The 14588-nt window shown below is 36.5% G+C and overlaps 1 protein-coding gene across 1 annotated transcript in view; it reads right to left on the bottom strand.

Moving 5' to 3' along the window:
• The window catches only part of LOC149789989 (uncharacterized), a 226954-nt gene extending 213486 nt beyond the window's left edge, over positions 1-13468 (bottom strand). Inside the window, exon 1 of the mRNA XM_089972076.1 lies at positions 13430-13468. The gene's annotated coding sequence lies outside the window, so the exon portion shown is untranslated. The remainder of the gene's footprint in view (positions 1-13429) is intronic.
• Between the last annotated feature and the right edge of the window lie 1120 nt (positions 13469-14588).

Below are 14588 nucleotides of genomic sequence, written 5' to 3'. Positions count from 1 at the left end.
AAATCCTTACACAATTTTAGGAATGCTAGTATTTTTTTGTACACTATTTGGAAAAATACCTATTCTGTTTATTGGAAGAATACAAGTTTGTGTGTGATTTTGATTTTTAATGCACCTTTAACAACTTTCCATTCATATCACTACGATTTCTACAGTTAGGCAGCTTAGAGTGACCTCAAGTAATTGGGCATCATGCCGCAGACATGTAACATTATAATTCCCACCCAGTCACATGAGCTCCCATGCTAAATGTCCCAAATCATCATAAAATCGACTGTTTTTGGTGTCATGTGCAGAATTTACTTTCATTTTCAAGTGATTATGTTTTATTCCTATGGCAACTTAACATAATTTCTTTGGAGTCAAGCATGAGACTGAAGATGAACTTGATTTTCTCAATACTGGTCAACAGAAATTAGCATGTAGATGCATTTGGTAACGTCTGATTAAAGAAAAGAAAAACAGTACAAGACTGAGGAAGTTAGTGGAATGAATCTTGGGACATTTCCACTGGCCAAAAAAGTGCAAAAACAATGGAACATTGTTAGATTTATCCACATGTCAAAACTGTGGAAAGAAAAATACAATGGCAGTTTAATGTTTATAACAGACAAGGTCACATGGGATAATTTATTTGCTGTTCAAATACACGAGACTAAGGAGAAGAAAACTATTATGCCAATTATCTTTGAAAATGTGATTAGTAGGTAAATAGAAAGAGACTGATGAGTGCAAAGAGGCCAAAATCAAAACCTAGCTAAAACAGGGACTGAAAATATTGTCATTTACTTTTACAAGAAGGAATACAAGATTAAAACCAATATTTTAGTTGTTTTTTTTTTGTTTATCTATTATTTTTTATCTTCATATTTTGAAACTTCCTTGTAATAATAAACAACCACTTAAATCAAAACACTGTCCATGTGAGACTTGGAGCATACCTCCTAAAAGTAAAACTTCCTTGTAATGATTGACCACTTGAATCAAAACACTACCCATGGGGGAAACTTGGAGCATACCTCCTTATGAAGAAGCTTCCTTGTAAAAATCTATCACTTGATGAAATGGAATTTATGACCACACTTGACTAACCGAAACTGTGCAATAACGAAGGACTTTATGGTGAAGGAAGTCTGTACATGTACTTGAGTGACCTTATAGTGAGGGAAGTCTGAACATGTACTTGAGTGACCTTATAGTGAGGGAAGTCTGTACTTGTACTTGAGTGACCTTATAGTGGGGGGAGTCTGTAGATGTACTTGAGTATGAAAATCACTTAGAGGGCCATCTAAATCTGGACACTATGAACTTTTTAAAAAAATGCATCAAATAATGTGTTTATCAAACAAGGTCTTTCAATACAGATGGTCCTTATATGCATGTGGTCACTTTAACAAGTCTGAATATATTTATCAGTTTGGTTACATGCATGACAAAAACCTTCCCTTCAAAGTTTACGCTGTCATACAACATTCCTCTGAAAAAAACTTCATCTTTTTTTTTCTTATTAGAACTTGTCTTTCGATTATAGGTACAGCAAACTACAGTACACTAAAGTAAACTTATTGAAATAAAAAGTTATTTATGATCAATTCAAATACATTATGCAAATTAGGCAAAGTAAATTGTCAGTAACTTGTACACCATTAACTCAAATGACTCAATCGGTCAAGAAAAGACACTTGTATGTCTGCATCCTCGATAAACCACCGAGAACTAGAACGAAGTCATTCAGACCTGCAGCACTTTGACTTCTGAGGTTGTTATATATTAAGGAAGTGAAAATAATGTATGCTATAAAGTTTGTGAGTCCCCTCCAATTTCCCTATATATCTAAGTGTATATACATGTAGCAACTACTTGCCCAATGCAACCAACAAAACACTTTTTCCATTCCATGAAATGCTATCTACAGATACAGGCAGTTCTGAAGGTCAATTTTGTTTGGTCTGTATACAAATACTGTATGTCTACATTCACTGATCATTTATATTTTCAGGCTTTTCAGCCACCGTAATCTTTTCATGCCTTGTAATTTTTGACAATTTCAGAAGGCCCCTGGGTGGCCAAATGGTCAAAGGCACTCGCTTTTACTGACATCTCACAACGGTATACAGGAGCTCAAGTTTCAGCTCAGTCAATGTGGGTACAAGAAAAAGCTTACCAATAGCTTCAAGTGCGTTGGTGATTCTTCCTGAGGTGAATGGCTATCAGAAGCAATTCCCATATGTATCTGTCAATTGGTTTCTATATTTTCTTTTTAAAATAACAGAAGATACAATTTACAGAATAGATTTTCTTCATATACTTTTAAGTCCAAATCATCTGATGGACTGGCTACCTATTTCATGCCCTTGTCCAATGTGAAATTACCTTCTGGCAATTTTGCATGCTGTTTAGGGAGAAAAGACTGATAATTAGCTGGAACTTAGCACTTTTCTTTAGAACCAGGAATCTCTCTGGGAGTAGAAGGCAAGAGATCAGTCCTTTAACACCCTCTCTACCGCACCCTCTTGAAGACGGGAGTGAATCTTTCAAGTGCAGATTTTGCTGGTAAATGAGCATGGAAGGGGTTACTGGAGTAAGGGGGTCCAAAAACCAACAACAGTAACCATCTTTTATGATAGAAAGGACCAAGCCATCTATTGTTTTGTGAGACCAATTCTATGAAAAATGGTTCAGTCTGGCACCATCAGGAACCAACAAAAGAGGTACACTCTGCAGAAGCAGGAGCAAGTCCCCTCTAATGTCCACCCTTGTCCTTAGGAAAGGGGGAGGGGCCCACAAACTTCCTCACTGGGTCTTTACAGTGTGCCCTTTTAAAGCCAGCCCACCCAAGGAGAAGCTCTGAAATCAGGTTGTTGCTATAATTGTGATCGTGCAGCGGCAAAGAATTTACCAGACAGATCCTGAGGGCAGTTATCTGTCCATTACACAGCAAAGTGCGAGATGATAGGGGTTTGTGTACCGGGGGAATTCCTGTTACCACACCTACCCATGCCCTGCTTGACATTGTTCCTGGTTGCAAATAAAACTGTATTTATTTACTTTCAAGACTGGACTATTGTAACTCAATTCTGTCTGGTTCATCTCAATATCTACTCCAGAAACTTCAAAAAGTTCAAAACACAGCTGCTCGGATCATACTTAGAGTACCATGATCAGAGCACACCTCCCCGCTGCTCTGTACCCTACACTGGCTATCCATTCGATCCAGAATCAAACACAAAATTTGTTCTCTCTCCTACATTTCACTGTCGGACTCTAGTCCAACATACCTATCTGACCTCACCCATGTGTACACACCAGCAAGATACTTACGTTCCTCTTCTGACAATCGTATACTCATTATTCCCACTATGAAAACAAAGTCATATGGACAGCGTTCTTTTGCATACCAGGGCCCAGCAATGTGGAAGGAATTGCCCACTGAACTTAGACACAAAGACACAGTGATCACATTGAAGAGGGCTCTCAAAACTCACTTATTTCGACTGCAAGAACAAACTTAAAGACCTAATAATGTTTCCTACCTGAAATATTCTCTGAATGTTTTTTATTTTTTAATGTTTTTCTAATTTCATGTTGTTTGTTTTTGTAATAATATTATTATGTTTCTTATCTTATAGGTGTTGTCTATTGTTGTAAAGCGCTTAGAGCTTCTAAAGATTAGACGCTACACAAAGTCCTCATTATTATTATTATTTACATAAATTTCTATGCAATTAATTTCTGTTTATCTGGGTGTGTCAATGTGTCTGTCTGTTTGTGTCTGTCTGTGTGTCTGTGTGCATGCATTCAACAGCCACAAAAAGCTTACGTTGATGTAGCAGCATGTGTGTGTGTGTGTGTACTGGGTATACGCACCTGCCGATTGAAGGACTTTCTATCATGCACTTTCTATCTTTCACTCTACCTATATGATTCCAACCTGTACATAAAGACCCCTTGCATACTGATGTCTCTTTCATCTAGTCTCCTGAGTGGTCATAACACATTTCACTGCACTTTTCTCCAAAGTTGAATGATTTTCTGCAAGTATCTTGTCCTACTACTTTATCCAGTAACCTCTCATGATAATTTGATAAGGCTACACCCCTATACACAGTGTATGTTTACTCATACTGTATTCTACATAATAACTACACATGCCTAAATATGCACACACACACACTTTTGGGATTAATTAGGCAAAAAAAAAAAGTATTCTGCATTGCACTGGTTTTTAAATTAGGGTAGGTATGTAGGGTCGCTTTTATTTATTTATTTTTCTTTAAACATTATATATATCATAATGATTAGTACATATAATGTAATAAGTGCATCAAGTACTGGGCTAAACTAGATGCACAAATAAATTTAGGGAATTTTTGTACTGGGGGGTGGGAGTGCTAAGGTCAGCAACGAAAAATAGGGATAGTCAGCCGACAGGAAACACATTGGGGGTGGCTTAATACATGCCATTGCATGTCACTGTTCAGACTTTGTTTCATCTGAGGACAGCGGCTGCCAAAATCAGAATAGTCTTCTTGATTTTTGTACAGCTCCTGACTAGATATGCCTAATTTATTGTTAGCTATATACTTTCTATGTTTAAACAGTCTCAGAATCATATCTTCCTCCCGTATAATTCAGCATAATCATGCCTGGGAGGGGGCATGCACATCTGACCATGCTGGGAAAGGGCACACAACTCTGACCATGCTGGGAAAGGGCACACAACTCTAACTATGCTGGGAGAGAACATACAGTTAACTCAGACCATGTTGGGTGAGTGCATATACCTCTGACCATCTTGGGAGATGGCATTCACTTCCAAATGGTTAAGCTCCCAATTAGTACATATCTAAAAGGAGCTAATCTTTCTAGCATGTACATACACATGATGCAGACATATAGTTAGCAGTATCATCAATGTGCCTTAATAATGAGCCTCACTCTCACAACAAAATTAAACTTGGGGGGTGGGTCCACTGTGCAGACATTACGCTTACATCAATATAACTACTAAGAAAGAGAGACAGCAATTTGTGACCCAAGTGGAATATCTGCAACTGGGTATAATCAAAGGAAAGGAGTCAGATAACTGATACATTTATCTGATAGAGGTGTGGAAGCTATTTACTGTAAATTGTGATACAATATTAGCAGTACGTGTCATTATCTACTTATAAATATATTCACATGTAACATGAATTCACTGAACAAAAACTTCTTTTATGTATTACATTTTTAATTTAAAAACAAAAGTAATAATTTATTACAAAATAATGGGAGTTACATTTAGCTTAAATATCAAAAATTATATGACAGGAATAAAATAATGCCTGTGATGCTGCCATGCCCAAGGTATATTCCACCACTGCCTTTTTAAAATAACTGTAAATTGTAAAGGGCATTGCATTTTATTATTATTATTGTTATTATCATCTATTTGCTAAGCATCTGAGAAACCCAACCATAACTTGTACAAACATTTTCCAATTTTAAACTAAGGTCATATTTATCTTATCATAAACCCATGACCCTATATTATCAAACTTTAGGCAGACATTCCTTCATCCCACCCACAAGACTTATCACAGGTGAAATAGTGTATATTGTACTTCAGCTCCAGATAAGAATTTCCCTGATTTGGAACCCATGGCATTATTTAATTCAATGGGTTATTTTACCCTTTAACACTAGCAAGATGCAAACTTGGGCTACCAGTCTAGGTCTTAATCAGTATGATGTTAGTACTATTATGAATGTGTCAAGCATCTTAATAACCAAGACTAACTAGGATGCATATGATCTAAAGGCTCCATCTCACACTGATCCCATACTTTAAACATGCACAAAACATTGCATAGTTTATAAATAGAAGTAGCATATCTGCATATTGAATGCAACAACTTAATTAAAAAGACACACAAAAATGTTTCATATATTCAAACTATGCAAAATTTTATTTTCTGCTCTGCTCCAAAGATGATTGAGTACTGTTCCTGAGATATGAAGTGTGTGTGATTTGGATTTTTAATGTAGCTTAAAAAAAATTCAGTCATATCACTACGATGTCTGAACTGTAGCAGTTTATAGTGATATCTAGCACTGAGGCATAATGCTGCAGACATGTCCCATTCAGTCACATTATCCTGACAGCAGACCAACCAGTCGTAACTCTTAATGCTAAGCACCTAGCAAGGCAGCTATCAGTACCATTTTCATAAGTCTGTGGTCTGACTCAGCCAGGGTTTGAATCTGCAACCTACTACATTCAAGACGGACACCCTAACAAGTAGAACACCCAGCAACAAACTAAGTCCATATTTAATTGTGGTGAATCCGGACATTATTTGGGGGGTTTAACTGTACTTTTTACGTAATTCTGACTTTGTCACACAGAAAGAAAAAAAACAGGAACTAAGCGCATTTCTCAAGGACCAAGAAAACCAGCCCATTCTACCAATGTAATCAAATACACCCAAAATAAGTCAAGTTCACCAAGTCATTTTACGCACAACTGACATCTTGAAGATTAAATGTGTCCTGCAGTGCCCACATAAGAACTCCTAGAAATTTTTAAAAATGCAATGAGCTCCAACCATAGAGTAAAATACTCAAATCACTGAATTTTAATATAAAGCTTATGTTGATTCTATGCATCCAAAAACAGCCTGTCTTACGAGAGAAGCACTACCGAAACAACTTCAGAGTAAATGACTAAAATTAAAATGTTTCACATAACATTAATGCATTAACTTCTTTATGCAGTTTTTATTTAAAAATGTCTTCAGATGGTTTGGTGGAGAAAAATACAATTTACTACCACTGCAATAACAATGTTTATACAGTATTACATTTCATTTGAAAGGGGGGCAAATAATTACACTGTATCAAAAGTGCTTACTACATGCATACATTTTATTTTGAGGGTGGCAAATAATTATACTGGTCTCAAAAATCCTTACTTCATGTATACATTTGACTTGGAGGATGGTAAATAATTACACTGGTCTCAAAGATGCTTACTACATGTATACATTTCAGTTGGAAAGGGACAGTTAATTACCCCGGTCTTGAAGATGCTTACTACATGTATACATTTCAGTTGGAAAGGGACAGATAATTACCCTGGTCTCAAAGATGCTTACTACATGTATACATTTCAGTTGGAAAGGGACAGTTAATTACCCTGGTCTCAAAGATGCTTACTACATGTATACATTTCTGAATGGAAAGGGACAGTTAATTACCCCGGTCTCGAAGATGCTTACTACATGTATACATTTCAGTTGGAAAGGGACAGTTAATTACCCTGGTCTCAAAGATGCTTACTACATGTATACATTTCAGTTGGAAAGGGACAGATAATTACCCTGGTCTCAAAGATGCTTACTACATGTATACATTTCTGAATGGAAAGGGACAGATAATTACCCTGGTCTCAAAGATGCTTACTACATGTATACATTTCAGTTGGAAAGGGACAGTTAATTACCCTGGTCTCAAAGATGCTTACTACATGTATACATTTCAGTTGGAAAGGGACAGTTAATTACCCTGGTCTCAAAGATGCTTACTACATGTATACATTTCTGAATGGAAAGGGACAGTTAATTACCCCGGTCTCGAAGATGCTTACTACATGTATACATTTCAGTTGGAAAGGGACAGTTAATTACCCTGGTCTCAAAGATGCTTACTACATGTATACATTTCAGTTGGAAAGGGACAGATAATTACCCTGGTCTCAAAGATGCTTACTACATGTATACATTTCTGAATGGAAAGGGACAGATAATTACCCTGGTCTCAAAGATGCTTACTACATGTATACATTTCAGTTGGAAAGGGACAGTTAATTACCCTGGTCTCAAAGATGCTTACTACATGTATACATTTCAGTTGGAAAGGGACAGATAATTACCCTGGTCTCAAAGATGCTTACTACATGTATACATTTCTGAATGGAAAGGGACAGATAATTACCCTGGTCTCAAAGATGCTTACTACATGTATACATTTCAGTTGGAAAGGGACAGTTAATTACCCTGGTCTCAAAGATGCTTACTACATGTATACATTTCTGAATGGAAAGGGACAGATAATTACCCTGGTCTCAAAGATGCTTACTACATGTATACATTTCAGTTGGAAAGGGACAGATAATTACCCTGGTCTCAAAGATGCTTACTACATGTATACATTTCAGTTGGAAAGGGACAGTTAATTACACTGGTCTTGAAGATGCTTACTACATGTATACATTTCCGAATGGAAAGGGACAGATAATTACCCTGGTCTCAAAGATGCTTACTACATGTATACATTTCAGTTGGAAAGGGACAGATAATTACCCTGGTCTCAAAGATGCTTACTACATGTATACATTTCAGTTGGAAAGGGACAGATAATTACCCTGGTCTCAAAGATGCTTACTACATGTATACATTTCTGAATGGAAAGGGACAGATAATTACCCTGGTCTCAAAGATGCTTACTACATGTATACATTTCAGTTGGAAAGGGACAGTTAATTACCCTGGTCTCAAAGATGCTTACTACATGTATACATTTCAGTTGGAAAGGGACAGTTAATTACCCTGGTCTCAAAGATGCTTACTACATGTATACATTTCAGTTGGAAAGGGACAGATAATTACACTGGTCTCAAAGATGCTTACTACATGTATACATTTCAGTTGGAAAGGGACAGTTAATTACACTGGTCTTGAAGATGCTTACTACATGTATACATTTCAGTTGGAAAGGGACAAATAATTACCCTGGTCTTGAAGATGCTTACTACATGTATACATTTCAGTTGGAAAGGGACAGATAATTACACTGGTCTTGAAGATGCTTACTACATGTATACATTTCAGTTGGAAAGAGACAAATAATTACACTGGTCTCGAAGATGCATTTGCATAAAATGTTTATTGATATGTACAAGAATATCTGGCTACATTCAGGTTCAGGATGTCCAAATAATAAAGCATGTACACTGTATGCATATTGTAGCTTAATATAATATAGATACCCTGGACTATGCACACTATGCTTCATGTGTACACAAAGAACACTAGCCTGCATCCAGGATGTAAGTCTGTAAGTACAGCAAGAAGCACCAAAAAGTAATGTCCCAAAATTAAGCCCCAGTGAAAATCTGTAGCACTTCATTAGTGTTCTGTAGCTGACTTTTATAATTCACTAGAAGAAAAAAAAGTATTCTACTACATAATTTTCAGAACAAAATAAAGTGTTTGGAATTTTAAAGAGTCTAAGGGCGGGGTGGGGTGGGGGGTGGCATGGTGTATGGCACAGCAACACAAGTAGGCCATTTAGTGACAAGGGCAAATGAACAGTTATCTTGTCCAAGAACACTCTAAGACAGCAAAGCTGTACTGATTAGATGGAAGAGTTCAATCCCATATGCTTTTTATTATATGAATCTGACATGCTAATTGCTGTGAAAAACTGCATATCCTGTCTCTATAAGTTAACTCTTACAGGGTATGTCCAGGCACATCAGACACGTTCCACATTCCTGAGCCCACCCTCCCCAAAAGGGTTCAATAGAAGAATGAACTCTGCAGCAGAGGAACATTATCTTAATACTATTGGCAATTAACATTAGCTCAATAGCCCCTTTCAACATAGTGACAAACCTGTCCTAATGGTCACCCAAGTTCAGCAGTCACCTGGTTACAATGGCATTCTAACACAACCCCACCGGCTTCTTATTCAACTGTCATGTAATCAGCAGTTACCTGTCTTCCACAGTCAGTAGAACTGTGTTTCTTGACCATGCAGTGGTCTCAACCTACCAATGTCACTGGGGCATATCACCAGCGAACACTCCAAGTAGGCAAATTAAACTTCTCTTGTTTGATGAGTAAGGCATGGTATATATAAAGTATATTATGTGAATCAATGTTTAAAAGTTTCATATTTTGATTGTACTTCATAATTATGTGAAAATCAAAAGTGTCAACATTTCTGCTTCAAAAGCAAGGCAGTTTTTATCATTATATGATGTGCACTGCATTAGTGATATCCTTTATGGTTTAGTAATCTAAGTTTCCTCTGACCCTTCCCACCCCATTATCGATATTTGGACATTGTTCTTTGGGCATAGGGTCAGAGTTAACTGCCTACTGAATAGTTTGGTAGCCACTTACCAGCAGGACCAGCAAACTTAAATGATGTTACAGAGTCATACTGCACGAAATCGATAGGAAATGTATTTAAGAAAAGTATTTGAGAAACTGTGAATATTATAATTGATATATATATCATTCCCAGACTAAAAAGACAAAACTACATCATGATGAAATCTGACCAGGTGATCACCATTTGCATTGCTAGCCACATGACTACACAAATCTCACAACCTACATATCCATGACATCAAAAAGGTCCAACAGTCACATGATATCAACAATAAACCTCTTTCCAATGTTACTGTACAAAAATGAAGTCACATACTGTTTGTAAAAGAACCAAAGGACATGTAATTCTCAACATATTTATTATGATTTTTGTTGTTGTTGTTCTAGGGTTTAACGCCATTTTTCAGCACAAGATAGGCTATACATGGTGGCCAGTATAACTGATGGAGGAAGAACCCTGGAAAACCCGGAGAAGAACCACCGACCCACAAGAAGCTACTGGAGGCTTTCCCACGTACCCACGCTAGCCGAGCCTTGGACTCGAACCCACGCAGACAGAGGTGAGATGGCAGTGATCTGGAACAGTGAGCGCTTTAGACCACTCGGCCACTCGGGGCCCCTATTTATTATGATAATAATCAGAAACCTGTCGCTGTCGCAGCAACTTGAAAAATGTAAGATTTATCAGAAACAGAGTGCATGTCAAGGTTTTAAAGTATTATGTGACTACATCATTTACATGTGCTCTTTGCATGATAAATCTGGCTTTGCAGCGGTGAATTCCAACTTTTCAATAGGCCACTGACTCTGACACTATACCCCAACCAAAATGTCCAAACATCAAAAATAGGATCAGATGGGTCAGAGGAAACTCAAATTAGCAGTTTAAGTGCTAATAACAATAGCCACAGGAAGATTCTTTTCATTCCCTAATTGTTGAAAATCAAAAACAAAAGCCAAATGTCTTTTGATTTCAGTGAGTTTGAGCAACAGCTTAATCCATCAACTGTTTAAAGTGTGAACACTTGTTTTCATGCCTAATGATACCAACTGCCCTAACAAAACGTCAGTCTTGTGTGTTTGACAACTGCATGTAAGCTGTCAGTTAGCAATTTTATTTAAGAGACGTTTCTACTGATAATGAGGTAAGGTGTCTCTGTGTGTGTATTTGTGTGTGTGAGCTCGAGAAAGAAATAAAAAAGTGCATGTACCCAATTGTTTTGCTAAAAAATGCTAGTGGTATTCAATTCATAGTACATAAATGTCACGAACCAAGTTTGACAGCTGAACCTGCCTTCTGAGGACACCTGTATAGAAAGGCCACCTTTGCCTTTTCCCACATGTGGCTGCTGTAGACAGGTTTGACTGTACATGCATTAGCAGTGTTTCCCTTTACCCTCATTTGCACCTGAGACTGCCAAATTTTTAATTTGACCCCCAGTTTTGATGCCAAAGTTTGTTTTTTACTCAGTCTGTCCACCAGTTTTGACACAAAGGAGATTTCTGACTCTCAGTCTTGCACCCTTAGGGGATACACTGATAAGTTTACAATCTTCTTTCCCAGCCTCCACAATCAAAATATTCCAAAACCGTTGTACAGATATGTGGACAAAACTCAATCATTTCTTGAATTTTGAAGTCTCTCAAGCTGAGATGAAGGAGTTGCACAACATTAAACAAGCACATGTGGACAGGCAGGGATACATAATCCCCAACTTTTCTTTGAAAAGTATGGGATATCAAGGCAAAACCAAGATTAAATATTTGCATGCATATACTTCATTCAAATATTTTAGACGTTTATCAAAGATAAAAAGATACTTCCACCACAAGAAAGCAATATTACCTTACACACGTTATTATAGGCATGCCCATATAAGTAGAAAAGTATACTATCAATGACATTCAGGGTCCATTCAAGTAAGCATGATTGTGAATTACACAAATTTCTCGAACACCATAGAAACACACCTGTGTAATGGTTCAAATTTAAATGACAAGGGTCAAAACCCAGAGAATACCAAGTCTATATCGAACCCTGATATGACAATCACTATTTGTGTGGATGATAGTTTCAACTGCATATATATATATGTGTGTGTGTGTGTGTGTGTGTGTGTGTGTGTGTGTGTGTGTGTGTGACCTGAGCTAATAAGATATTCCATGAAATATATTAAAGGAATTCTGCCATAAAAAAATTAAAAAGAATATTATGTGAACATATATGTATGTTGTTTACAGGCACATCAGCACAGTAATGGACATAAAGCGCAGAGTAAGGTTTGGCATTACAAAAAACAAAACAAAACAAAACAGATACAAAAAATAGGTTGACCGGTTGCTTGATTTAACAGTACTTTTAACAAATTATTAGGTACATCATGCCCATACACTGGTCACACCTAGTTTGGTTTGGATTTTTTACAGCAAAGCAACACACATTATTTAGTGCTGGGGCCATTGAAATAAAGCTATTGCCCAGTGACACAACATGATAACCATCCTGGCTATCTTAATGGAATGTTTTAAACTCACATCCATTCCCGTCATGAGTTTCCTCCATTATGCTTCGATTACTTCAACAAATACAATTATTTCTAAGGGTGCTTTGTATTAAATGGGGCACTAAATGGGTCTAGTATCAAATTCCACACATCAAGATTATCTGGGTGAAGGAGAATGGTAGTAAATCTCAAGCAGCATGTGAAATTTTTCAGTGAATTGAGGCTTAATTTTTAATAGTTTAGTGTTTATAATTAGTCACCCTGGATAAAGGGATTCTACTTTACGAAAGTATTACTTGCAATCCATTCTGATAGCAAAAACTACAGGGCTCTAATCCACGTCACCACACCCCTTTCGTATTGTTTGTTTACAAGTAGGCCTAACACTTACATATATGAAAGTATGACCTCTTTGACGAGAAAAAAATCAATTATTCCAAAATTGAATGGGTAAATCTTAATCCAATGCTTGGCATCTGCGAATAATAACAAACATTATAATGGGATTAATAGTGTGCCTTGCCTGTGAACAGCATTAGAATTAGCGACTTTGTCACCACACTACAGTCACCGCTATTAAGACAGGTGTATAATGCCTTCCGCTCGGTAGCTGTCACTGACCTACTTTTCCTCGTTTCAACACATCCTAAAAATTGGATAGGACTCAACTAAAATATACTTTCATCGCCCTAAAAAAGGTATTCTCGCTTGGATATAAATGAAATACAACATAAACAGTCCGGCTAATATTTTGTTACCCACCTTGCAAGCTACTCCGCCATATTAAGCCCCTTGACCTTTAACCTAAGATAACCCGGATAGTAAAGTCTATTTCTAAAATGAGGAATTATCATTTTTATTTGAAGTCGATGATCATAGCAGTGGTTAGCTATTTATTCTGGAATGATTAATATATACAGTATTCATGGATAATTTCACGAAATATGTTTACAATAATAAGACAAGTTTATATTTTAATTAATAATACAAAATTAAATTACCAGGATTAACTATATTTAAATTTATTAAAATTTACAAATAAATAAAATTATGTTCTTAGTTTTAAGCTATAATACTATTTCAAATAATAATTTCTTACAACAAAACTTTCAAAACACAAATTTCAGGCATGCACCTAGTTGCGGTTACAATAACAAATTAAACAAAGTGTAATACATTAGGAAATAAAACATGTAACGGCGTGGTAAAATAAAATAAATCACGAGCTCTTTTGTCCTTTTTTTCTGACATTAATATGTTATTAAATATAATTATCTTTAAAAAAAAAAAAGGACTTGTCAAGAACATATTCCATCATGACAAATAAACTGTTCAACCAATGTAGCTATATGTGTAAAGAGAGATAGACACCATTACAAATGTATGAAGCTGTACTGAAGCGTACATACATGAAGCGTACATACATACATACATACATACATACATACATACATACATACATACATACATACATATATACATACATATAGATAAAGACTATGAATATGAGGTTTTAACACACAATGGACACTAAAAATGCAAAATGAAACCTAGCACAATCAAACTGGTGATTTTAAAGTAGTCGGCTGCCGAAAGAATGCAAGCAAGAAGGTTACATCAATGGCTAAGCAAACAAACAAACAAACAAAAAAATCGTGGTATTCTCTCAAGCACTGGTATTTGACAAGCACTGAATTTTAAACCCTCGTCCTTCCAAAAAGTAATGATTATTTTTAAGTCTTGGTATCTGCTGCAACCGTACATGAATGCACACCACTTTGTGAACACTACGCACTATATGCTCACACAGAAACTGTACAACTGATGGTGGAAGGGAACTTCGCAGCTTAGCCGCCGCATAGCTGAGGTTGTTTATGTTGTAACCTTTTATACCATACTATCCTGTCAGTACGCATGTTTG

This window comes from Sinohyriopsis cumingii, chromosome 10, assembly GCF_028554795.1.
Source record: "Sinohyriopsis cumingii isolate HCF-2022 chromosome 10, ASM2855479v2, whole genome shotgun sequence".
NCBI lineage: Eukaryota > Metazoa > Mollusca > Bivalvia > Unionida > Unionidae > Sinohyriopsis > Sinohyriopsis cumingii.
The sequence above is the reverse complement of the archived record's forward strand: the minus strand, read 5'-3'. Positions and strand labels throughout refer to the sequence as shown.